Below are 24,557 nucleotides of genomic sequence, written 5' to 3' on the forward strand. Positions count from 1 at the left end.
CATGTATACATGCAGTAGTCCAGGTGGAGTATAACTGTGTAGGAAAGCAGATGTGATGGGGGCAGGGGAGCTGAGTTTGTTACGCCTCAAATGTCATTTTTCAGCAGACGGGTTTTCAGGACTTAGTGTAGGCTACAGGGAGGGGGGAGCCAGGGAGAGGGGCGGTCTGCCTCTGGGGAACATCAGCGGCCTGTGGGGAGCTGCGCCCTGCTGAGGGGCAGGGGGGAGGAAGCCCCTGGAGCAGAATGGGGTTTCCTCCCATATGGCATTAGCTCCCAGCTCTGCTTCAGCAGCTTTGCCTCTAATGAGAGGCCACAGAGTTTCCCATAGCAACATTTTTTAATACCAGGCAGAAAGAGCATCAGCTGCCCCTGAAGACACCAAAAGAAGGTTAAGCTGCAGGAAGAGTCTTCACGCTTCACCCACCTCGCCTGTAACTTACTTCTGCTCTCACAACAACCCGTGGCCCAGCTCTGTCTCTTGTCCCGGTTCCCATCTCATCCCCTTACACCGCAATCTGTCAGTGCCACTGTGGAGGGGAGCAAGCCTGGCTCCCCTGAGGGAGGAGAGCCTCTTGCAGCACTCTTCTGCAGCCCCAGCAGGCGAGGAGGGGCAGTCTTGCAGCACGAGCATTGCTGCACACATCTCCTCTAGTGATGGGTGCCTGAGGAGGATGTGGAGAAACTGTGCACCTTCCCCCAGGGTAGGGTGCAAGCCTCAAAGCACTGAATGGTGTGACACCTCCCTTCACACCTCCTCCATGCCCTACACCTCTTGGACATCCCCCATTTCTTCCACTGCAGATGCTCACTCTTCTTTCAAAGGGAAACAAGGGCCGAGCTCAATGCTGAGATGTCCAGCACTACCCTTCCAGCCAAGTGCTTGCATTCAGGGGTTTGCTCACCCTCTTTTTGGGGATGCCACCACTGGCTGGCTTTGCTGAGTTACTGCTGGGTGGCTCTCAGGGACCAGGAAAGAAGATACTAGGCTACTGATGCCCATGGGGAAAAGGCCCTGTTCCCCCTAGCCTATTCCCTACAGCTGTTCCTGCAGGCAATAGAGGCAAGCTGCGGGGTTAAGGGCCAGAATAGCGTGTTAGATCTGGATGGTACTATGGAGAAAATTAGCAGAGTAATTGTAACTGCTTGGGGTGAAACAGAGCAAAATATAAACCTTTTTGTTCTTCCCTTCTCCTCACATATGTACTTTGCATTTTTAATAAAGATCGACTTATTTTTTAATTGTCTTCTATTTGTTTACTGAGCCTAAAACTCTACAGAAAAAAAATGTGTCATCCAGACAAGACTACCAAGTGCTGCCGGCTGTATTTACAGCCCCACCACCCTTTGCTGAGGTGTTGCTTTAGAACAGTGCTGGCCCTGAAGAAGCTGTTACCTTGCCCAGCAGTTATGAAGGCAAGCTTTATTGTGTGTCTGCCCAGAGGTACTGGCACTTGCAGAGTGAGGACAACTGGCATCCCTGAAGAAGGATGCTTGCCGCAACCCCTGTCTGTCACCCACATACATGTGCCCTCTTCCTTTTCGCCAGGGACACATTGTGCAGACACTGAAGGTGCTGGAGTGGATGCAAGAGCACACAGAGGAGAGGGAGCCTCAAGCAGAGAGTTGTTAAGATACAAAGAAGCATCTTGCAGTGGCTATTAAGTGCTGCTAGATGAATATATAATCACAAGCTTGTCAGGGCTTGATTTATTTTGGTTATCTGCCTGATGCTAAAAACGTATACATCTGTTCCTGAAATCACCACGTGGTAAAATGCCACTGCCCTCATCCCTGATCTTACGGGAAAACTGATTGACTTCAAAAAAGAAACTCAAGGCAGGGCAGAGGCTGTCTCACAACCTCCCTTCTCTCTGAGCTGCAGCGGGAGGCAAGCGGTGCAAGGGCACTGGCAAGCAGTCCCTAAGTGTACCCAAGGCCGATGAGATTGTGAGTGTGGGTTGGAGGATATGCTCTTTCCAAAGTCCTAGCCTGTCCGCGGGCTCCCTCTGCATTCAGGTCCTGATGGCTGGGCAGTCAGGGGCTGCCTGGGACCCCTGAGGTTTAGAGGACTAACATCCATTATATATTATGTGTTGGCTGGGAATGGAAAAACCTCCATCTAGCTTCCCCAGAGGAAACCTACTGCATCAGCATACAATCTCCCTTCATCAGGGAGTGAAAATGAAACAGCCCTAGGAGGTCCCTTCTGGCCCATTTCCCTGAGAAAAGCCAGGGCGGAGATTATCTCTTCCAGCTCATTTTTTCTGATGCTTTTTCAGTCTTACTTGAAATTTGGCTTCCCACCTTGTCCCTGTGATACTGTCTTACAACCACACATCCAGCTTCCATATGTTCCTTCCTAAATCTTCCCTGTACTTCCCTGCTTTAGTGCTGTAATTTCCAGACGGAGGTTCCCCTTCAATTCAGCTAGATGCTCTCCCTCCTCCTCTGCTGTCCCGTAGGCTGACGGATGCTGTACTGGTGCTCAGCCATAGCTTACACAAGTGTTGTAACTTGGCCTCTCTTCATCTCACCTTATATATCCATCCCTGAAATGCTTTTGCAGCTGCTCTCTAGGCTCAGTCCAGGTTGCCAGCGTTCTTCTGGTGCCACGTGTCTTGGTATTGAGGCAACAGCCCTTGTTCTCCCTTCGCTCACATCAGTGTGGCCTCTGCCCAGAGGGTTTAATCTGGGCAAGCTCGAGCAGGAGGCTCTGAACAGACGCCTGTCAGCCCTTCCCATGCTGGAGCGAGGCAACAGGACTGCTGTTGGCTGCCGGATTGATATGACACATAACCGATAAACCCAGTGATTGAAGAGATTATGAGCAAAGGGGGTTAGCTGGGAAAGAAATCCTTTGTGGACCAGAGGCTGCTTTGTTTGCCTGTGTGTGATCTGTTCAATACCATGAGATCCTGTAGATATATAACTCCTATGCCACCATCTAACACTCATAACACACACAGGCCGTTGCTGCTTTGAGCAGGAGCCCAGAGCCTCCCTGCAGCTTGAACAAGGTGTGTGTTGATCCCCATGGGGCACTGCCTCTTAATTACCTCGGTTAAAATTACTTGAATGAACCCTGCAGCTTGTAGAGTCAAGAGGCTCCTAAGGATGCTGTGATGCAGACATGGTCAGCGAAATATTAAGATAGCAGCAAGGAGAGATGGCATGTTCCTGACTGGAAGGGAGAGAAGAAAACAAAGAAATGGAGCTCCTGGAGGCAGCTGAGATGCAGAGGAGAGGCCACCGGCTGTGGGCACACACACATGCACCCCTGCAGACAGTGTGCGTTGCCCATCCGAGGGCACAGCATCTTCCCTCCTGCTAACCCTGCAGGAACAAGGCGGGAGGTGCTGACAGCCAGTCACACCTCTCCTCTGCTGGCACTGACACCGCACTTCGCTGTCAGATGCTGCTGGGCGCAGAGCCGGTCATGTCTCACCGGCGCAGGGGAGGGAGGCGGAATTGGCACTTCGATGAGTTGCCCCCAAGCGCAGCGAGGCGGGGCGGGGGCGAGGACCACTACTGGCAGCGCTCCTTCTGCAGCACCCCCTCACTGTGGGCTGCCAAACCAGGGAGTTTCATTTTTTGGATGAATCAAGGCCTGAAAGTTTCAAAGCAACCTGGGAATGCGGTCGTGTTTCATGCAGCAGTTTTAATGGTAGCTGTGCAGATAAATCCTTTGGACTGCTTTGAATATCACAAGAAAGATCTGGAATAGTGAGTCATCAAAAGGCTCGTTATATTTCCCACAAGAATTAATTGTCCGCCGAGAATTCCAGATCAGGAAACCACATTTTGCTTCCACTTCTCATGTCAGCAGCATGAGAGATCTAACTCATGCTCTGCTCTGAACCTCTGTTGGGTATTGTTAGCCAGCCTCTGTGATGTGCTCCAGCTGCAGAGGATGAAATAGTGCCGGTGTATCTCTTACTTTCCTTTCAGGATGCTGAGGCTTTGTTCTGGCAGCCTTCCCCCCGTTGGTGAGCAGTCCCGCTGAAGTCAGTCCGACCGCCCGACCGTGGCAGCCCAGCTCTCGCAGCTCAGCCCAGCTCAGCAAATGACTGAGCTTCTTCAGGCTGAAAACGGCTCAGGAGGGGGTAAAGTGCATTGCTGTTACTGCTGCAGGTGTTTTTATGAGTTGCTTCCTGCTAGAGCCTCATCCCCTTCTATTAGTCTCCAGGCCACCGGCAGCAATAAATGCCTCCCCTTTCTTCCACCTTCTGCAAGAGTTTCCCCCAGTAGGAACAGGGAGAAACTGCTTCTAAATCCCTTTACTGTTCATGAAAGTGGATCACATCAAAGACAACCTTCCCCTCTATTCCTGAGAAGGAAATGGTATCACCCTGCAGACTGGCTCCTCCTTACAGTTCTTTAAATCCTCAAAGAAAGGACCATTTTTCAGTGCTTTCCACACAGTGTTTCGCACTTATCCACCAGTCCTGATCTGTGGACCCTAAATATCTTCAGTTGCCAGGGCAGAGAGTTGCACAGAGAATTTAGGCACTGCCTTGGCTTAGTTTTCCTTTGCTTCCTTTCAGGGGTCCCACAGGAGCAGACCATGGACTTCCATGTGCCTGCAGACCACAGGCAGAAACCTAAACTGTCCTTGAGCACAACAAATGCTAGTTTGGGTCATATATTAGCAAGCTCCTTCACACAGCATATCCAAGCCTCTGTTTCTCAAAGAACAGGGAACTGTAAAGGCCAAAATTTATTTCCATTTTAATACCATCAGAATTCTAGTAGGTGACTGTGAAGCAGAAAAGAATGGCTCCCTTTCCATTATAGAAAGCTGAATAATTCAGACACCTTCTTTAGGCCTCCTCCTCTCTTCCCAAGATAATAATCATCCCACATTTTAGTGCTGCAACAAAACCAGCCACCCAGGACTTCATCGTATTCACTAGGCTTTGTACTGACAGGAGGAGAAAGCACAGATCCTCTTGCCTTTGGAGTGAAAAGAGAATTTTATTTAATTGCTGGAACATGAGGCTTGCGATGTACTTGTGTGTTTCTGGCTCCCTTGGAGGATGGGCAGTGGTGGGTACCCACATGTACGGATATGTGCTCACATGTGCCACATTAGGGAGGATGTTTATGCAGCCCAAGACTGGGGACTCAGCTGAAATGGGAAAAAATCTTGCTGCAGATTTCCTCTGTGATTTTGGCCACAACACTTTGTCTGTGACTCATTCCCCCACCTGCAAAGAGAGCAGCAAAAGCACTGCCTGCCTGCAGCTGGCAGCTACAAGAAGCAGCATATGCAATGAGTGTCAAGGACTCAACCACCGTGGTGACGGCGAGTGTTAGAGTTATTCCTCACCCTGCATAACTTGTCCCCAAACCTCCAAGCAGCATCGCTGCCCTCCTCCGGGATGCGCCAGCTGTGCTGAGGACCTTGCTGAGCCCTGCCTGCAGCCCGCACGGCGTGGATTGGGCTGGGCAGGCTCTGCCGCGGCTGCCCTTGCTCCTGCATCAGGCTTTAAACCCGCACGGCCGGAGGTGAACGTGGCAGGCTCCAGCCCGGCACCCTGTGCTCTCTATATCCCTGAAATGGGAAGCCTTGTTCTGAGAAGCACGGGTTAATTTAGCTGAGGAAACGAAAGTTTAGGGGTCGTCAAATTGCATGTGATCAGAGACAGGTTAAATTTGTAATGGGCGTACAGACTACAGTCCTTATCCGATAATTTAAAAACAGGTGATGCCTCCAAGATAAAGTAATTATGAGGAACAAATGATGAACAAGGGAAAAGTGGCAGTTTAAGAAAAGAGCACACCTTCCCTAGATATTACAAAAGTTACCATAGCTTTACAGTAACTAAACAATATTTGTTCCTTTAAAAAAATCCTGACTGAGGGGAGCTCTACAGACAGACAATTTCAGTAATACGTATATAGGGAGTCTGTGAGTACCTGTGCAAATGCATAAAAAAGGGTTGACGAGGCTCTAAAGGGAGCTGGAAGAGGCAGTGCAAAATCTATGACTCAACACTATCGAGACGGATAATGTGGATAAAAATGTTCTGAGAACAAAAGAAATCCTAAAATTGTTATAGACCTTTTATCAGATAAAGATAATGATATATCTAATATTCCTGCAGAAAAAAACCCAGCAGTATCCAACAAATATTTATCTTCTGTATTCTGAAAGAAACTAGGTGGCATATTAGTATCGCATGAGATTAACGCATTATTCTACTCTATTCTACATTAACAACAAAAGTTGTTGAATATCCTTTTCTAGAGAGAAATATTTCTAAATCAGGACATCTAGATAATGCTCAAAAGGTTTCTAAAAGCTCTCTGAAGACCTCTCTGGATAGTTAATGTCAATTTTTAATAAAATTTGGGAAAACTGAGAATTGCCTGCAAACTGTAAGGGAGGTGTCGTTCCATTAGCACTTTTAAAGTATAAATGGGACAGCGAGGGGAGAAAGAGAGGGAGACGGAGAGGGAGAGGGAGAGGGAAAGGCAGAGGCAGAGGGAGAGGGAGAGGGAGAGGGAGAGGGAGGCTGTCCCCAACCCCATCCCCTAGGCCACTAGCCGAGCGCTGGGGAGAGGGATGCGAGGAGGAGGCAGAGGCCCATGGGGCTGGGTTATTATTGCACAGAGCAGGGTACAGAAGAGAGATTACAGATACCATGATGTTGTCTTTGTGCATGAAGCCATTTGGAGGAGGGAGAATCGCAAATGTGCTTTTGTGCATCACAGTGCCCATCACTAAACTGGCTGAATTATACCCGATCACTGGGGCTGATATTTCTTGCATTGCAAACTGACTAACCGATAGACCTCAAAGCATTTTCACCCATCAGGAATGGTCAACATGATGCCCACTATCTCAAGAGGTTTGGTAGAGGTTCATTCCTGACCCGCTGCTCTCCCATACTCCAGCAGCAATCCAGAAGGGAACCTAAATTCGGTGCCTGCAAACTTCTTAGCTCCCACTGCCTGGAATTTGGTAAATAATGAAGTCTGCGTATTTACATAGGTAAATTTTGGTTACACTGACAGAAAAAAGAATGCGCTCTGGAAAACAATACTTTTGATCAGCACAGTGGGAGCAAACACACACAGTGCAACAACAATGAGCTGCTAGAGCACTGCTATGACCAGAAGGAAAGTGCAGTCTTTGATACACAGGTGTGATCCTGCTGAGCCAGTGCCCTCACTGGGTAATCCTGCATGTGCAAGATACTGGCCAGACCCACAATTACTGGGAAAGGCAGGCAGCTGAAAAGCCGCCAATTTTTCTGCCAGAGCAGCTCTTCAAAAAAGCTCTCCTTGTTTCAAGATGTTCCTGAAGTGAATTTGAAGAAGGCAGATCTTTTTAAGCATTGCATGATCTGAGCCAGCAGGAGAAGCAGTCTGTGTCCTAGGAAGGACATGGACACGGGGACAAGTTGGGATTTTGGTTCTCTGTTACCAAGCAAAGCCCAAGCAGCCCTCGTCAATGTGCACAGTCTCTGCTGGCTGGAGAGCAGCCCATGCACAAGCACCTCTGGGGACTGCCAGAAATTTGGTGTCACATCTTCTTTCAGTATTAAGACTCCCTCTGGTTTTTGTGACTGTCTGCTTCTCAAGCCACTCAGGGATCTTTACCCTTCCACTTGACTCTTTTCTTCTCCCAGCCACCCTTCTCACAGGTATCTGACCTTGCACGTTCCCTCATAAACTGTAATATCTGGACCTGGGCCCACTGGTTAAACCAAAGATAAATACAGGTAAATAGATTACCTTGGTTTCACTGCCTAGCCTGAAACTCCAAACAGGTGAGATTAACCCTTGCCTGCTCCATTGTTTGTGTTGAATCCATAGTGACCATCCCCTCTCCTCGCTCAAAGTTTCTTAGGTAGCATATGGCTACTACAGATTCTGCCACAGAAGAGGCAGAGGTTGTGCACTCAGACCTGAGAAAGAATATGGTCCTCTCCTCATTTTTCCATGATGCCGGGAGCAGCTTTTGCTAACAGAGGAAGACCTGGACACTTGAAAAGGCTGCATGTAGAGGTATGCTAATGCACTTGCACAGAAAAAAGAAAACCTTGAGTTTCCTAAGCACTGGGAAGGGTGCAAGGAAATCATCTGTGTGTGTGTGTGTGTGCGCGCGCGCGTGCACGCAGCACTGCTGGAGAAGACGCATTGCTCTCTTTCGTGTATGTGAACACTTCCTATTTCTTTTGATACTTGCTCTTGTCAAGCTCCAAATATAGTTTTTTCCCTTTGAATGCAGTTTCCCTGCTCCCTCCTGGGTATGAGGGCTGACTTATCTACCCGTTACATCAGCTTCTCCAGGCGGAGAGATAAACACAGGCCTAGGGAAAAAGCTTTCTCAGCTTTTGACAGAAAGATTAAATGCAAGCAGTTACTGAACCTAAGGCAGCACCGGTGCCCAACATGTGAATCTCAGTAAACAATACAAATCCCTCCATTTCAGAGGCTCCAATAGAGTGAGAAATGTGTCCCACTTAACTGTGGCAATCGGTCTGACCCCCGGGGAGCCAAAGCTTAGTCAGCCACAATGCTCCTCATTCTCTTGCCGTAAGCATTGTTTGCTTGGTCTCTCCTCTCTCAGCAGTTGCTCAGAAAGTTGCCCTTTCTGGGGCTACAGAGGAGCAGCCAGTTGGTCCCAGCTATCTTACCGTGTGGCTGCAATGGGAGACAGAAGAGTAGTATAAAGCCAGAGAGAATCAAGGCATTGCAAAGAGCAGGTTCAGCTTCTCCATCCAGTGACAGGTGAAACCAAGCTCGAATAGGATAAATGAAAAAGCATCATAACAGGAAATCTCCCTCCATCCTGGAAAAGGGCTGGTGAGATTTACCCTGGGAACTGTGAAGTGATAGCACCAGTCACAACTACAGACCTGCCAGCTCTGCTGTTGGCCGAATCCTTCTGCTTTCCACTGCACAGACTCTTACACAGTACTGTGGATCAGAATTTGGGTGATTACACCATGTCTTGGATACCACAGCTGGCAGAGAAACGCAGAAGTTTAGCAGTCTGGCTCGGGTTTACTCTGCAGGTCCTGGGTGAACCCTCACTCAGCAACGCCTATCCCACACCAACAAACTCATTACAGTGGCTGAGGCTGTACCTTCCTCTGCCACCCAGCCCAGTGCTTCTAACTGCACGGTGGAGAGATGCTTGGCCCTTTTGCATTTCCCCCATCACCCATCACCCCTGCAACATCATCCAGGCTTGAGCTATACACACTATACTCTGTTGACGGTGCACGTGAAGGCAACCAGCAAGCACGTAACACACGCTTGTGTCCTTGGATTCGGTGATGATGTTTTCCAGCACAAGTGCATCACTGGGGAGCTGGAAGGACACGAAGAAAGGAAAAACTGAAACAAATCTCCCATGAAGTGTTGCTCAGAGCGGGAAAGTCCAGGGCTTTCACAGTATTCACTGACACTGCTTTGAGAGGGATCGTGGCTGCTTTGAGGCTACAGAGGTCAGCTTGTTGCTCAGAAGGTGAAAGGAAAGATATCATCCTTCAGTACCAGTGTCTATGAAATTGTGCTTTAAGATACACACTTACAATGTGTTATGTATGTGTTATTATGTGTTATGTGTTATATGTTAACACAATGGGATGTGTTATGACACCGCAGGTACCCAGGAAGCCTGTAAATGTATAAACAGTAATGAAAGAGGAATACTTTATTTTCACATGTACTCCAAATCCACCAGTCTTTGACACAAACGGGTGTAAACGATAGCATGGGGGTAGCGTCAGAGAGCAGCTTGCCAACGTAGCTTGATCATTCATTTGATTCAGTCCTTCTAGGTGGCTCAGAGACGCACAGAAACATGCACTCTCTGGACTTCAACAAATAGCTTTGCCAAGAACACAGCAAGCCACGGTGAAGTGGCTTCAGGCTTCAGCTGAAGATCTCCCATGCCCCTTGCTGGAGAAACGGTGCAATAACAGAGCTCTGGACAACACAAACTGTGAAAACTAAAGCGGAGAAACACAGATGGTAAAGAAAAGCCAAGTACATCATGGCTCTATATCCCCATGGATAAAGGGGTTGCTGGAAATTAATTTCCAGCAGCAAAAACTAACAAAGAAAACCATACAACTTAAAATGTAAAATAGGACAGGCCTACCATATTTTGGCACTATATGTCTGCTGAAATACAGTGCATATTCTCCTGTTTTTAAAACCAGAAGGAGCACTTCAGAGCCTGTGGTACACAGGAAATCATATTAGATGCTCATAAGGAAGATGGCATAGAAATGACTATGTTGTAGTATAAAGGTACTGAAATTAGCTTCAAAATAACTAGCTGGTGTCCTGATAGCCATTTAGCTGTCAGGTATCTTATTAGCCCATGTTGGACTCTGCATTGCCACACGCTGTTTCCATTGCTCAAGTTAGCAAGCTCCAGGCCAGGTCAGGAGTCTCCACCTGCCACTGTGTGTAGTGCTGTGACTGCAGCATGGACATGTCCAAACCTTCTGAGCAGTTCTTGCACAGAGCCGACTAATGGCAGAAGAAGGGTAAAGAACTTAAAAAGAGAAGTGATTTTGATTTGCTGCCGTTACGAGGAAAAAGTTAATGCTATATTAACATGAGCCACTTTCGCACGTGGGCAGCTGCAGCTCTGTGACTGCCAGCTGGAAGGTGGCTGCAGCTTGACATTGGTTGAGGGATCAGCGCTGCTGGGTGGAAAGCAGCTTCGCAGGGTTCAGCATTACCATGCGATGTGATACTTGTATTTCCACACCCCACCCTCTCCTGTCAGTGGTTCTTTTCCCCTCTCCTCTGCTCCACATTGTTCTCTCTCTAGTACAGGCTGTCCCAGTGCCAAAATACCTTCCTGACAATTCCCTCTTGCTCTGGCTTGGTTTCCATCCTCAGGGAGATATCTTCCCTGGAAATGAGCTTAAGTAGGAAAAACAGGGAAAACCCCATATTTAGAGACACAACTTCGTTCACAAATCAATTTGCACCTGCTGATTCGCCAAAGGTAGGAGAAACAATGCCATCCTTTGCGGGAGGAATATTACGCTTTACTTGCTGTGCTTCAGATGAAGGAGCAGCTCCAGAGAAAGCCTTGCAAGGTCCCATGCTAAAGCTGCTGTTCTGCCTGCATAGTCTTCAGGAAGCCTGAAGAAAGCCCAGTTTTGTTTAAAATATCTTTTTTTTTTAAATTATTTGGCAAACATGATGGTTGCTGTTTGTCATTTAATGTGCTGTTTGTCATTTAATGTGCTGTTTGTCATTTAGTGTGTTCCTAATGGGGCATAAAGTGAGTGGACTCATCTTTTAACATTTCATTTCCTCCTTTATGCTTTTTCTATTGGTCGTGATGGCAACTGAGTGGCCCAGAGGGAATTGGTAATGAAATTTCTGTAGCAGACCAAAACAAAATTGTTTTTAATCTAGGTCCTGCATAAACGAATGGCTAATTTTCTGACATCCTTTTTTTAATTCTTGATTTTCCAAAGTTAAAAGCAGCAGCAGCCACACGTTTCTGACAACTGCAAGGGCAAAAAAAAAGATTTTTACTCTCAAAAGAAATTTCTGCATTCTATAAGAAATTACAAATTTTCTAGTTTTATCAAATAATAAAAAATTTAAATAACGAAATAAATAATAAAAACTTGTCTCTGGAATAAGTATGTCAAGTAAGAAATTGGAAAGGAGAAAACATTTTAAAATGGCACTGAAAACCAGCTAGATACAAAGGATATAAATAACCAAAAAGGAAATGCTTAGAAACTGCCAAACATGTCTCCTGCATAAATTGTTTTAAATCAGTATGTGTCGATCATGAGAGAGGGACACTTCCAGGGATGGGGCATCCACAACTTCTTCGGGCAACCTGTTCCAATGTCTCATCACCCTCTGTCGTGGTTTAACCCCAGCTGGCAACTAAGCACCACACAGCCGCTTGCTCACTCCCCCCGCGGTGGGATGGGGCAGAGAGTCAGAAGGGTAAAAGTGAGAAAACTCGTGGATTGAGATAAAGGCAGTTTGGTAATGCAAAAGCCGTGCATGCAAGCAAAGCAAAATAAGGAATTCATACACCACTTCTTCCCATAGGCAGGCAGGTGTTCAGCCATCTCCAGGAAAGCAGGGCTCCATCACACATAACAGTTAGTTGGGAAGACAAACGCCATCACTCCGAACGTCCCCCCACTTCCTTCTTCTCCCCCCATCTTTATACGCTGAGCATGACATCATATGGTATGGAATATCCCTTTGGTCAGTTGGGGTCAGCTGTCCCGGCTGTGTCCCCTCTCAACTTCTTGTGCACCCCCAGCCTACTCACTGGTGGGGTGGGGTGAGGAGCAGAGAAGGCCTTGTCTCTGTGTAAGCACTGCCCAGCAATAATGAAAACATCTCTGTATTATCAACACTGTTTTCAGCACAAATCCAAAACATAGCCCCATACTAGCTACTATGAAGAAGATTAACTCTATCCCAGCCAAAACCAGCACACCCTCATAGTAAAGAATTTTTTCCCTATATGTAATCTAAATCTACCCTCTTTTAGTTTAAAACAGTTACCCCTTTGTCGTGGTTTAACCCCAGCCAGCAGCTAAGCACCACACAGCCGCTCCCTCACTCCCCGCCCCTGCTCCCAGTGGGATGGCAGGTTGAGATAAGAACGGTTTAATAGCTAAAGTAAAATATAATACTAACAATAATAATAATGAAATATAATAATAATAATAATAATGATGAAAAGGAATATAACAAAAAAAAGAGGGAAAAAAAGAAAAAAAAAACCAGTGATGCACAATGCAATTGCTCACCACCTGCTGACCAATGCCTGAGCAGCGATCAGCCCCTCCTGGCCAACTCCCCCCCATGTATATACTGAGCATGAGTTCTATGGTATGGAATATCCCTTTGGCTAGTTCGGGTCAGCTGCCCCGGCTCTGCTCCCTCCCAGCTTCTTGCACACCTACTTGCTGGCAGAGCACGGGAAACTGAACAATCCTTAGGATAAGCACTACTTAGCAACAACTAAAACATCAGTGTGTTATCAACATTATTCTCACACTAAATCCAAAACCCAGCACTGTACCAGCTACTAATAAGAGAATTAACTCTGTCCCCGCCGAAACCAGGACACCATTGCCCTATCACTACAGGCCCTGGTAAAAAGTCTCTCTCCATATTTCCAAGCCCCCTTTAAGTATCGAAGGGCCACAATAAGGTCTCTGGATCAACGGGCATGGAGCAATGGAAGGTACAAGACGATTACACCTGCTTTTTGTAAAATAAACCCAAAACCAGGCCGGTTTTTGTTGCTCACATTTTGGCACTGCTGAGCCAGCTGAGCCTCCCGACACTGTCCTTCCCTGGCACAACGCAGCGTGCTGAGGGTGCCCGACTGTGCGTGGCTCCGGGGGCACCTCCGGGCGCTGGTGGTTTTTGGGCACCGGGTGCCTGCAAGGTCAATGCTTCGCCTCCCCTGCACGCCAACAGGAACATGTCCCCCCTCACAGCCTGCACCCCGGGTCCCGCTGCCGGCGGCGCAGGCTGCAAGCCCAGGGACGCCCAGCAGAGGGAGGAGTCTCGCCGCCCGTGGCAGGGCCCGGCTCCGCGAACGCGCGGGGGCGCAGCCCGAGCCTCGCCCGCGGCCGCCGCGGCTGGAGGGCAGGGGGGAGCGCAGCAGCCACCCGGAGGCGACGGCGCAGCAGCTGAATATGCGACAGGAAAATCCCGCCGGTAAGGAAAGTTAGGAAAATATGGAAAATAAGCAACATAGTCCTGGGGGTAAGGACTTGAAAGAGTCGGGGCTGGCTGCGGCAAAGGTGGACCCCGGAGCCCTGCGAGTGCCTGGGACGGGAGAGGCGTCCGCCCTGTCCGGAGAGAGGGCGAGCAACGGACACTCGCGGTCCGGCCCCGGCGACAGCGTGGGTTTTGCTAGGAAGGAGCCAGCCCACATCCCCAGCCGGCAGAGCGGGAAAGAGCAAGAGGCTGGGATGGAGCATCCTCACAGGCGGCCCACTGGCAATGCCTCCACGTGAAAAAGTCATGGTTAATTAAACCAACAGGTATATCAGGATCTTTCTGTGGGCCCTGGCTCCGCAGCGGGGATGGAGTTGGATTTCTGGCCCAGATGGGCAGTCTTCAGTTTGGCAACACTGGCGAGCCAACATGGCAAGCAACGCAGGTCCACGAGAAGGGTGTTCAAAACCTGTGGCACCAGCCAGTTTGAAAAAATGAAGCCAACAGAGGCTTATGCCTGCAAGGGTTTGTGGGTCAGCTTGGGCATTTTCTCAATTCTTCTTTAAAGTATGAAAGACCCACACAAACAGGGGAAGTTGCCTAAATGCCCATACTGGAGAAACAATGAAAGGGAATATACACAATGTACTATCATAGTCACAAAGTAAATTGGGAAAAAAAAAAACCCTCCAACTTATTTTTTCCTCCTACTGGAAGGGTTAGTTATAAAAACATGAGACAAACGATTTTCAGACAAGTCTGGATGAAACTGATAGTGGAAATTTAAAATAAAATAGAAACATTCTTAGTAGGAAAATCGACTGAATCTATCCCATACTTTCAAGGCATTTCTTTGCCCACATGTTCTTACAACTGATCAAAACATGAAAATCCATTTAGGTGACTTTAAAGTGTTGAAGCTGTTTGAATTTCGACACAGTAAAAAAAAAAAATCCAAAGCTTTTACTGATTTCCTCTTCAGTTTGTATCTATTTTTATTGAAATAGTTATTAAAAACACTTTTGACACTTTCTATTAGCCAAACAGCCTTTTCTTTGATAAGCAAGTCATTAACAATGTTACTAGCTAAAGGAAAACAGCATTCAGCCTTCGGGGGAAACTAAAGCTTTCACTGGGCAAAACCATGATATTTTAGCCCCACCTAAAAGTGAAGCTCATGTGCTAAAAAAGAAAAGGTAAAGAAAATGAGAAAATAATCTTTTCTCATTTTTCAAAAAAAGGTATTTTTAAAAATATCTTATCCATGCAAGTCTTACCCATGGAAACACTATTTTCAGCTCAGTGGGACTTTTTTTGATGGAGTTCTTCACCTTGAACACTTTCACTGTTCGTGGTTTTGATAAAGTAGTTTGTTTTGCTTTAAAAATACCCTGCATCATAGTCATTGTTATTACTTGTATTAGTCGTTATTATTACTTGTATTAATAGAAGATATAGAGACTGTAAGATGACCCAGGTGCTACTCAAACGCAGAACACAAAAAGGTGGTTCTTGACTTAAATACACTGTCATTAGGCAGGAGCAGTGGCAGCCTGCAGAGTTCAGGAAAAAAAAGCCAGCCACTGAGTAGCCAGAATTAGCTTTAAAATCATGACATTTAGAGTAATAATAAAAAGGTGGCTGCCTTTTATTTACTTCTAGCTTAGGAATCTTTAAATATTTTGTACATAAGCTCAGGCTTTCTGCAACCTTTTAGCTAGAGGACAAGAAAGCACTATTTTTAAAATGAAAGCTGAGAAACCCATGTAATCAGAAGCTTTAAGGAAAATACCAAGTGTCATGAGAGTTGGCAACACTGTAGTTCCTTACCACTGTTTTTCTTCAGATCCTGTTTTTAATGCAAAATTAAAGGCTGTTTTCCCCTTACATTCTTCAATACTACAGTTAAGTGCAATGTGTTGCCCTTTAAGTGAATGCTCTTTTTACAAAGCAATTTGATTATCTTCAATTATGCTATTACCAACAGCTGAGATTAGTAAAAAAATCAAAGGTTTATAATTATATCCAATATTCTTCTCATTACAGACAATAAGGACTGGACAGTCATTTTGCTTTTTGTTCATTACTAGCTTCCAGTCACAATCATTTTCAGACTCTGATGCATTAGAACAATATGAAATGGTTTGGACTGCAAAAAAACAGGCGACAAATTACTTGCTACAAAAATCTTTTTTTTCTCCAGGACTTCACAACCATGCGGAAGTATTTATTTGATACAGATGAATTTGGTTACTTTAAATAAAACTTTAATTCAGAGCTAAATTTGATCTACACGTCTCTAATTTGGAAGAGAGAATCCTGAGATTTATAGATCATGTTCTCATGATGTAGTGCCCGTAACATAATACGCCGGTGCAGCAGTGAATGGCAGAGGCTCCGCCTGCAAAAATCTGCTGGAACTATTTGCTTTGGAGCTCTCTGCTCTGGTCATGCATTTGAATTAACTTATTTTAATAAAATAGCCTGTTAAGGATAACATCAGCTAGTAGATAACTGTAGCACAGATTGCCTGTAACATACCGTGTTAGCATTTCTGGAAGTGCAACACTCCTGCCCCTGCAATAAAATGAAATATTAATAAATGATGTGTGCAGGAGGCATTCCGTCTGGCTGTCTTAAAGTCAAACTGTAAGAGCTGCCTGACAAGGGCCATCCTCTCACAATGAAGCAAGCGGCAAAAGGGGTCCCCCAGCCTTCCCAAAAGCAGCAGAGAGTAGCTGTGACTCCCTGGTAAGAAGAGTGGGTAGAGGGTTCAGCAAAGGTCGATGCGGAACAAAACTACAACATGTACTGCAAGACTTGGGCTGAAGCGATAACAACCTCTCTCAAATTGTGCCTCCTGCTCAGGAGCTCAGCCTCAAAGGTACTGCAATAGATAAACAACTAGTAACGAACTGATAAGTATCCCCGGGAGAGCATATGCAGCCGAGGCAGCAGCATCTGGAGCTCCCCACATGTCACAGACGACGCTGTGGAACTCTGGAGGGAGATGAAAGCGTTCCCAGCTCTCTTTTCAGCGATGTGCTGGTCCCATGGGACAGAGGAGCAGAGGGTACTGGGGTCCTACCACTTGGCGTGCAGTTGGAGGGAAGAAAACGTCGGCTCAGTGAGCTGTTGAACGGCACCCAGCATCGAGCTGGACCCGCAGTCACGCACGGGGGCTGAGCCCGGGTAGTCGGTGGCCGAGTGGGTCAGGCAGGGCGCTGCTACGCCAGCAGCATGGAAGGAGCTGCCTTCGGAGCAGCTGGGATATGCACTCACATTTGGCATATCCTGAACAGACAAAACCCATGTAACTGTGTATAAGAGAAGAATTATTTTCTCTCCAGCTTAGAAGCCAATGCATGCATTTTGTACCCCTGGGTTAGGAATAAACTGCGTATTATCAGCATTACAGAAACCTGGTAACTTAGTACTGATGACATTTTAATCAACCCAGAATAGCATGGTTTATTTTAATAACGCACCCATTAACTAGATTAAGAACTAGTTCCTTTCAGATCTCAAATCTAAATAGTCAGTGGAGAATCCCCAGCAAACAAAGATGGTGATGTGGCAGGACTTTCTAAGTAGGAGTATTTACATCTAACCTATTCAGTATTTTAATCAGTGACCAGAAAGTTAAATATAAAATTAATGCTGATAAAATTCACAGGTGACATCAAGATTAGCAGACTAGGGAAGAGGAGGTGTTACGCTATCTGATCTGAGAGTGCTTGATGTCAGAAGCATGGGCCCATTCCCAGAAAGGGGTTTTGCCAGCAGCGTCATGCACAGCGGTGCAGGCACAGGCCATTCCCACAGAGTGATGGAACATCCCCTGGGTAACAGCAGCTCTGGAAAGGGTAAAATGACAAACAGTTCATGGGGAACTCGCAGTGTCATGACATGACAAAATACTAGGATGATCCTGAAAGCACAGCTGTAAATAAGAAATTTGTATATATGTGTGTATTTTTGGTTAGGTGGACCCTAGATTGCCAGGGGCAGTTCAGGCAACCGTATTTTAAAAGGGATGTTGAAAAACTGAGTAGGGTTCACAGGAAAACCAGGAAAACAATATAAGAACTGGCAAAAATGTCTTTTGTTGAGAGGTTTAAAGAGATCAATTTGTTAACTTATCCAGAAAGAAATATTTTGAGTTGACTAGACTACAGCGTAAATAATATCTTCCCAAGAAGAAAATATCAAGAATGTATGGAAGTACAAAGAAAAGCATAAAAAGAACCAGTGGCTGGAAGGTGGATGCAGCCAAATTCATACAGAGAATCCAAGCCCACGTTCATAATGAGGAGGGTGAGGACAAAGGGAAAGATAAATTCGTTATCTCTTGATTTCTTCAGATCAGAATTCAGTGTCTTTCTTAAAGACAGCTTTACAGTTAAACACAAGTTATTTGGCTCAAGACAGGATAGCTGCTTGTGATATACAGAAGTGCGCATTCCTATGGACTGCCAAAACATGTGACGGATGCCTAGAAACAAACCACCGAGTTTTGAAGTGCTTGTGAGCAGAGACATTCCTTGCTTTCCAGTCTTTGGGCCAAGCTACAGAGAGACCATTTCATATGGAAAAGCAGTTCTGATTATTCATTAAAAACACACCAGTGCAAATTCTCAAACCCCAGTGTTTGAAAAAGGTACTATTTGTATGTGCCTCATCTAGTCCAAAAGATTTCAGGACTGGTCTTGGGTAGGTGATCTAATCTCTGGGTTTCTGGCTACAGTTTGAGTGCTCATTCCCACTGCCATCCCCGCAGCCCGAGACACGGGCGCCGATCTGGGTAAAAGGCAATCCACATGCACGCACCAATACTACAATAACTAAGCAGCTTGCTTCTTTTTTTGGTGGATTATTTTTAACCCACGTCAGCTCTCTGCTCCAGTTCATGGCCTGCAAACAGCCTTGTCAGCACGGCCGGGGCTGGGCAGCCATGGCAGCACCCACCCACCACAGAGCAGGAAATCCTAAAGCCAGCACTGCTCGGAGGCACGGATGCCGAGGCTGATCCAGTGGCTCGTTGTTGCCACGGGAGAGGTCTGGCTTTTCTCCTCTCCCCTGACAGCACGGACCCACCACCTCCTTTTGCTGGTGTTGGCAATTGCCTGGCTAATTCTCTGCTGGGTTAGCCAGCCAGCTCAGAGAGGGCAGCAGTACCAGCCTAAGGGACCGTGCCTGCTGGAGTGGCTCTACCTACCTGCTGCATCACAGCATTTTTATCATCAAACCATACCCTCAAATTCCCATATAGCTCTACAGCATTCCCAGGGAGGGCTCCCTGGCTCCGTACACTGATCTAAACCCTAGGCAGGATCATCCCACCCTCCCCACTGTCCCTAATGGTGCCTTTTCCTCCTCTCTTGTTAGCACCAGAGCTGCTGTGGCCAGGGGGCAAGTGGGCTCAGGTTAGCTCTCGAGACAGGCTCAGCAGACAGTGGCACAACTGCCAGGGCCCGGAGAAGAGAGAAAAGGGGAGAACCTTGCACCCAGAAGTGTCTTGCTCTCCAGTTGAACTCGGCAATGTTTATCTGCCTCCTTGGGGGACAGTTCATCAGGCTTAATCCAGTGACTTCCATAAAATTAATGGAGAACACTGCATTGCTAAAGCATTCATATTCTTCCACTGATAACGGTGAAAGACCCATATAGCATGATGAGGAAAAAGACACAGCACTGCTGGGTAAAGGTCATTGCCACTTCTATTGTAGAGCAGAAAAAAACACAAGCCGCAGCTCTGCACAGTTACACACTCCTCAAAGAGCTCTTCCCCCACGCCTCTTTCGGGGCCTGTCCCACCCTGCTACAGTCATTTGTAACTATGGGTTTCTGGCCAAGTTTCCTTCTCAGTCATGTAACTTCCTTTTTCTTTCCTTTTGTGGGACATTTTCAGATTTTCAAAGGGAAAAATCTGTATTCCAATTCACCCTCCAACAACCCATCAGTGAGGAAGAGAAACGTCCCTAATTTTGGCGTGGCTTCTTACCACTGTTTTTAACGCTAAAAGGCGGTTAACAGACTCAACAGCCAGCTAACTTCACACTGATTGAGAGCATCAGCGCGATGGTCCTGCAGATTTGAATCTTTTCCGTGTGCAGGAAAGGTGTTGTCTGGGTAATGGCAGTAGGATTTTCCTTTCTGCTTGCAACTGAGCGACCTTTCCTGGAGGAAGAGGCAGTCCGGCCCCAAGCAACTCGTTCCTCGAAGCCTGGGAAGCAGATGCCAGCCTCTTGGTATTGATGTGGTTATGTAGGATGTTGACAATCTTAAACGAGAGAATATTCAGTAATGTGACGGCTGCTGTGCACGTCAGCTTGCAGAAGAACCCGAACGCTTTTCTACCTTTCCTTGGGCACCCTGTTGAAGACAGCCAGGCATCCCCAGGGGAGGCAGCCCCCCACCACCCCACCTCCAGTGTGGGTCCTGACTTCCCCGCTCTTTGCAGTGTTGCGCCTGAGCCACCGGGCGTTTTTAGGGAACGATATGCTCATTGCGCAAAATACATCCAGTCGCTTCTGCTGCAGGGGTCGGACTTTGCAGCTGACAGAGGTACCTGCCGACTCCCAGCATCTTGAGCTCTGAAGACCGTTTAAGCGTAGTTGTTGACAAGCTGGATTCTGTTTTACCCACTTTTGCACGCATTATTTTTTATACCGTTGGCTAAAAGTTCAGCGTCAGTAGAAGCAGCGTTTTGCCTCTCCGGGAGACTATCCAGCATTTCATGGAGGAACAGATTTGACAGTCTAATACTGGAAAGTTGACACCTAATTACCTCATTCCTAACTGATGTTGCCGTTTGTAAATTTTTTTCTGAGAGCCCGGCAGACACAGGGGAATTGCTGTGGGTGATGGATTGGGGGCTGAACACAAGGAAAAAGTGCTGAAGTACTCATTAAAAAAAAATTAATCCTTTGTCTTCTTAATAAGTGAGGGGGTGGTTTGCTGAGGAAGGGGGAGCCTTTCCAAGCCCAAAGGTAAGATTTTTGCAGAGAGAGTACAAGTTTGCACTGTCTTCCTTCTGTAATTAGTTTCTAGACAGAAAAGACACAAAATCTTCTTCATGGGGATCTTATCGCCTGATGTGGTGGGTTGACCCTGGCTGGATGCCAAGCGCCCACCAAAGCTGCTCTATCACTCCCCCTCCTCAGCTGGACAGGGGAGAGAAAACGTAACAAAAGGCTCATGGGTTGAGATAAGTACAGGGACATCACGTGGCAATTACCGTCATGGGCAAACCAGACTCGACTTGGGGAAATTAGTTTAATTTATTACCAATCAAATCAGAGTAAGATAATGAGAAATAAAACCTAAATCTTAAAATACCTTCCCCCCATCCCTCCCTTCTTCCCAGGCTTAACTTTACTCCTGAGTTCTCTACCTCCTCCCCCCAAGCAGCACAGGGGGACCAGGAATGGGGGTTGCAGTCAGTTCATCACACATTGTTTCTGCCGCTCCTTCCTCCTCAGGGGGAGGACTCCTCACACTCTTCCCCTGCTCCACCGTGGGGTCCCTCTCATGGGCTGCAGTTCTTCACGAACTGCTCCAGTGTGGGTCCCTTCCACAGGGTGCAGTCCTTCAGGAACAGACTGCTCCAGTGTGGGTCCCCCATGGGGTCACAAGTCCTGCCAGCAAACCTGCTCCAGCCTGGGCTCCTTTCTCTCCATGGGTTCACAGGTCCTGCCAGGAGTCGCAGGCTTCCCATGGGGTCACAGCCTCCTTTGGGCATCCACCTGCTCCGGCGTGGGGTCCTCCACGGGCTGCAGGTGGATATCTGCTCCACCATGGACCTCCATAGGCTGCAGGGGGACAGCCTGCCTCACCATGGTCTTCACCATGGGCTGCAGGGGAATCTCTGCTCCGGTGCCTGGAGCAGCTCCTGCCCCTCCTTCTTCACTGACCTTGGTGTCTGCAGAGTTGTTCCTCTCACATATTCTCACTCCTTTCTCCGGCTGCAGTTTCTGTTGTGCTGTTTTTTTTCCCCTTCTTAAATATGCTGTCACAGAGGCGCTACCACCGCTGCTGATGGGCTCAGCCTTGGCCAGCAGCGGGTCCATCTTGGAGCCAGCTGGCATTGGCTCTATCGGACACAGGGGAAGCTTCTAGCAGGTTCTCACAGAAGCCACCCGTGTAGCCCCCCCATGACCAAAACGTTGCCACGCAAACCCAATACACCTGACTATTAAACATATAAAGACAACAGGCACGCATTAAGACAAGGCAACTCCTTCCCAATAAATTAGCATGCCCGTGTTTGCAAGGAGATGTAATAGCTGTTATTTATATTGTACTTACATATTTAATTTTCTTTATAAATAAAAGCTTTATGCCTCCCTTTGAGCCTGCTCTTACAGCCTTAGACTACAACAGCTACAACAAAGCTATTACTCCAAATTAGCATGGCATTCAGCGTGCATTTGTATTACTTCCATGATTTTTATTGTTTCTTTAATTATTATTTTTTCTTTCAGTTCATTCATCAATCATATTTACAAGCCCATTGTCATACTTGCTGCCAGTTTAGTGTTCTCACACATTTCAGCACACAGACAGAAACTGAAAACTAGGGCAGCTCTATTAGGATCTCTAATATTTCTGAGGAGTCTGAAGGTGCTGACAGCTTATGGTATGTCTTTCCCAGGCAAGTGCAAGTGCCTCAAAGTCCATCTATCTGCAATTACTGGAAGGGGTAAAATTACACAGCGCACTTACCCTCCGAGTAGGAATCCTCTCACCAGAGGTTAGAAATGGGGAACAAAAAGCATGCCACAGCTGGAGATCTGACGAATGATACTCATTTGAACTTCCGAATAATCATCTGTGCCACACTGGCTGCCTTTGCAAAGCGAGCTTGTTTTGAACCCGAGTTGATTACCTTCCTTGTTGTTTTGCCAGACAAATTATCTTTTGCCGACTTAAGTGATACATGAAGACCTGATCCTGAAGTCCTGCCACCCCCCAAACTCTCAATGACGGCAGTGGAAGCAGCTCAACAATGGCAGAAGTGGGGCTCTGTTCTGCTTGGGCTATGTCCTTTTTTACTTTGTGCCCTCACTGACTTTTCTCTGCTCCACACCATCCTTTTAGAGTAGGCACCTCGGGGTGGAGGATATTAGGAAAGAATTTTATTTCTTGGGACTGCAGAAAAGGGTATTTCTCAGGGCTGCAGAAAAAGGGAAGTAGTTCCAAGTATCCAAGCATGCACATTGTCACCACAGCCCTGTTCGCATACAAGCCCATTGTCAACCAAAGGAACTGGAAAATTATGGCTATTTATCCATCCCTCTCTTTAGCCCCTGCTGTGCCTCTTTTGGCAAAGCAGCTAAACAGTTTGCATTGTTTCAAACTTAATGCTTGCAGATGGTTTTATTTAGAATTTGTTTTATTGGTGAGACATGCTTCCTCTGTTTATTAAATTATGCCTACTTTTTGTCATCCGTCATGTTGCCCGTAATTCCTGCACAGAGCTCGAGGGTAGGGTTTGTTGTTGTTGCCGTTGCTGTTGGGTGGGTTGCTTTTTTGGGGGGTAATTTGAAATACGATCGAGCTCTGAGCGCCAGGGAAACACCGCGTCCTCACACTCACTTTCTGCTCGCAGAAGGGCATGAGGCTCCACACGGGCGATAAGAGGCGCGCACCAGCGGGGTCCTGCCGGTGCGAGATGCGCCCGCCCCGGGGCCACTCCGACTCTTCCCCTGGCCGGTGGAGGAGCCCCGGGGCACGTCCCCGGGCGGGGGCACGTCTCACCGCCGTCCCCCAGAGGCGGGCGGCCCCGACGGCGCGGGCGGGCGGCTCGGTCCCGCTCCGCGGGGCGCCGCGGCGGCTGCCGGGCGGCGGCAGGTGGTGGCCGTGGCAGCGCCCGGGGGGGGGGGGGGGGAAGCCCAGCGGCTCGGCCGGCGACTCCCCCCGCGCTCTGTCCGAGGGCCGCCCGGGTGCTTTTTGTCCTTAAGAGCCCCCCCGGGCCCCTGGCCGGCCGCGGGCGCAGATCGCCGCCGGCTCCGCGCGGAACTCGCAGGCTCCGGAGCAGGAGGTGGGAACCGGGGGCGGTTTGGGTTTGCTCGGCTTTTTCTGGTTTTTTCCCCTGCTTTATGCGGCTTTTTGGGTTTGTTTTTTATTATTTTTTTTCCCCTCCTCTCTTTCCACCTCGGCTATTTAAAGGGAAGGCGGGAGCGCCGCGGCCCCGGGAGAGCCCTGACGAGCCGGGCCGGGCCGGGCCGGGCGGGCCGGCGGCGCCTCCCCCCGGTTCGGGGGGTCCCCGGGCTCGGCCCCCGAACGCCCCTCTCTTCCGTTCTCCATGTCATTTCCTGTGCTAATAAGATGGTGGTCACGGCCGGGAGGGAGGGAGCCGCCGCCGCCGCCTCCGCCGAGCCCGGCCCGGCCCCGGGACCCGTCCTCGCCTGGGACTAGCCAGCGGGGCCGGCGGGGAGGGAGGGCGCAGCCAGCCGGGCTCTCCCCCCCTCCCCGGGCGGAGTGGGCCCCCCGACGCCGAGGCGGGCCCCCCGCGCCCGCAGCGCCGAGGTGAGTCAGCCCCGCTGGTAGCCAAGGTGGCCACGAAAATGGCTGCGGAGCGCGGGGGGGCGGTGGTGGGGGTGGTGGGAAACCCGGCCCAGCCCAGCCTGGGGCGGGGGGAGGGGGGAGGTCCGGCTGAGGGGTGCCCGGCTGAGGGGTGCCCGCAGCGGGCGGGGCGGCGGTGACGACGACCACGACCCGCGGGCACAGGTAGCCCCCCCCCCCGCTTTCCCCTACGGGGCGGGCGGCGCTGGGCCCGGCCCGTCCCCGCCGCTCCCCGCCGCGCCGCTCCCGCCCGCGCCGCGGCTGCGCCCGCCCTTCCCC

At 48.5% G+C, this 24,557-nt stretch overlaps 1 protein-coding gene across 1 annotated transcript in view; it reads left to right on the forward strand.

Moving 5' to 3' along the window:
• Nucleotides 1-24,149: 24,149 nt before the first annotated feature.
• Nucleotides 24,150-24,557, forward strand: part of PRDM11 (PR/SET domain 11) — a 43,685-nt gene continuing 43,277 nt past the window's right edge. The window contains exon 1 of the mRNA XM_050897148.1: nucleotides 24,150-24,242. The gene's annotated coding sequence lies outside the window, so the exon portion shown is untranslated. The remainder of the gene's footprint in view (nucleotides 24,243-24,557) is intronic.

The sequence above is a fragment of the Gymnogyps californianus genome, chromosome 5 (assembly GCF_018139145.2).
Source record: "Gymnogyps californianus isolate 813 chromosome 5, ASM1813914v2, whole genome shotgun sequence".
NCBI classification, from domain to species: Eukaryota; Metazoa; Chordata; class Aves; order Accipitriformes; family Cathartidae; genus Gymnogyps; species Gymnogyps californianus.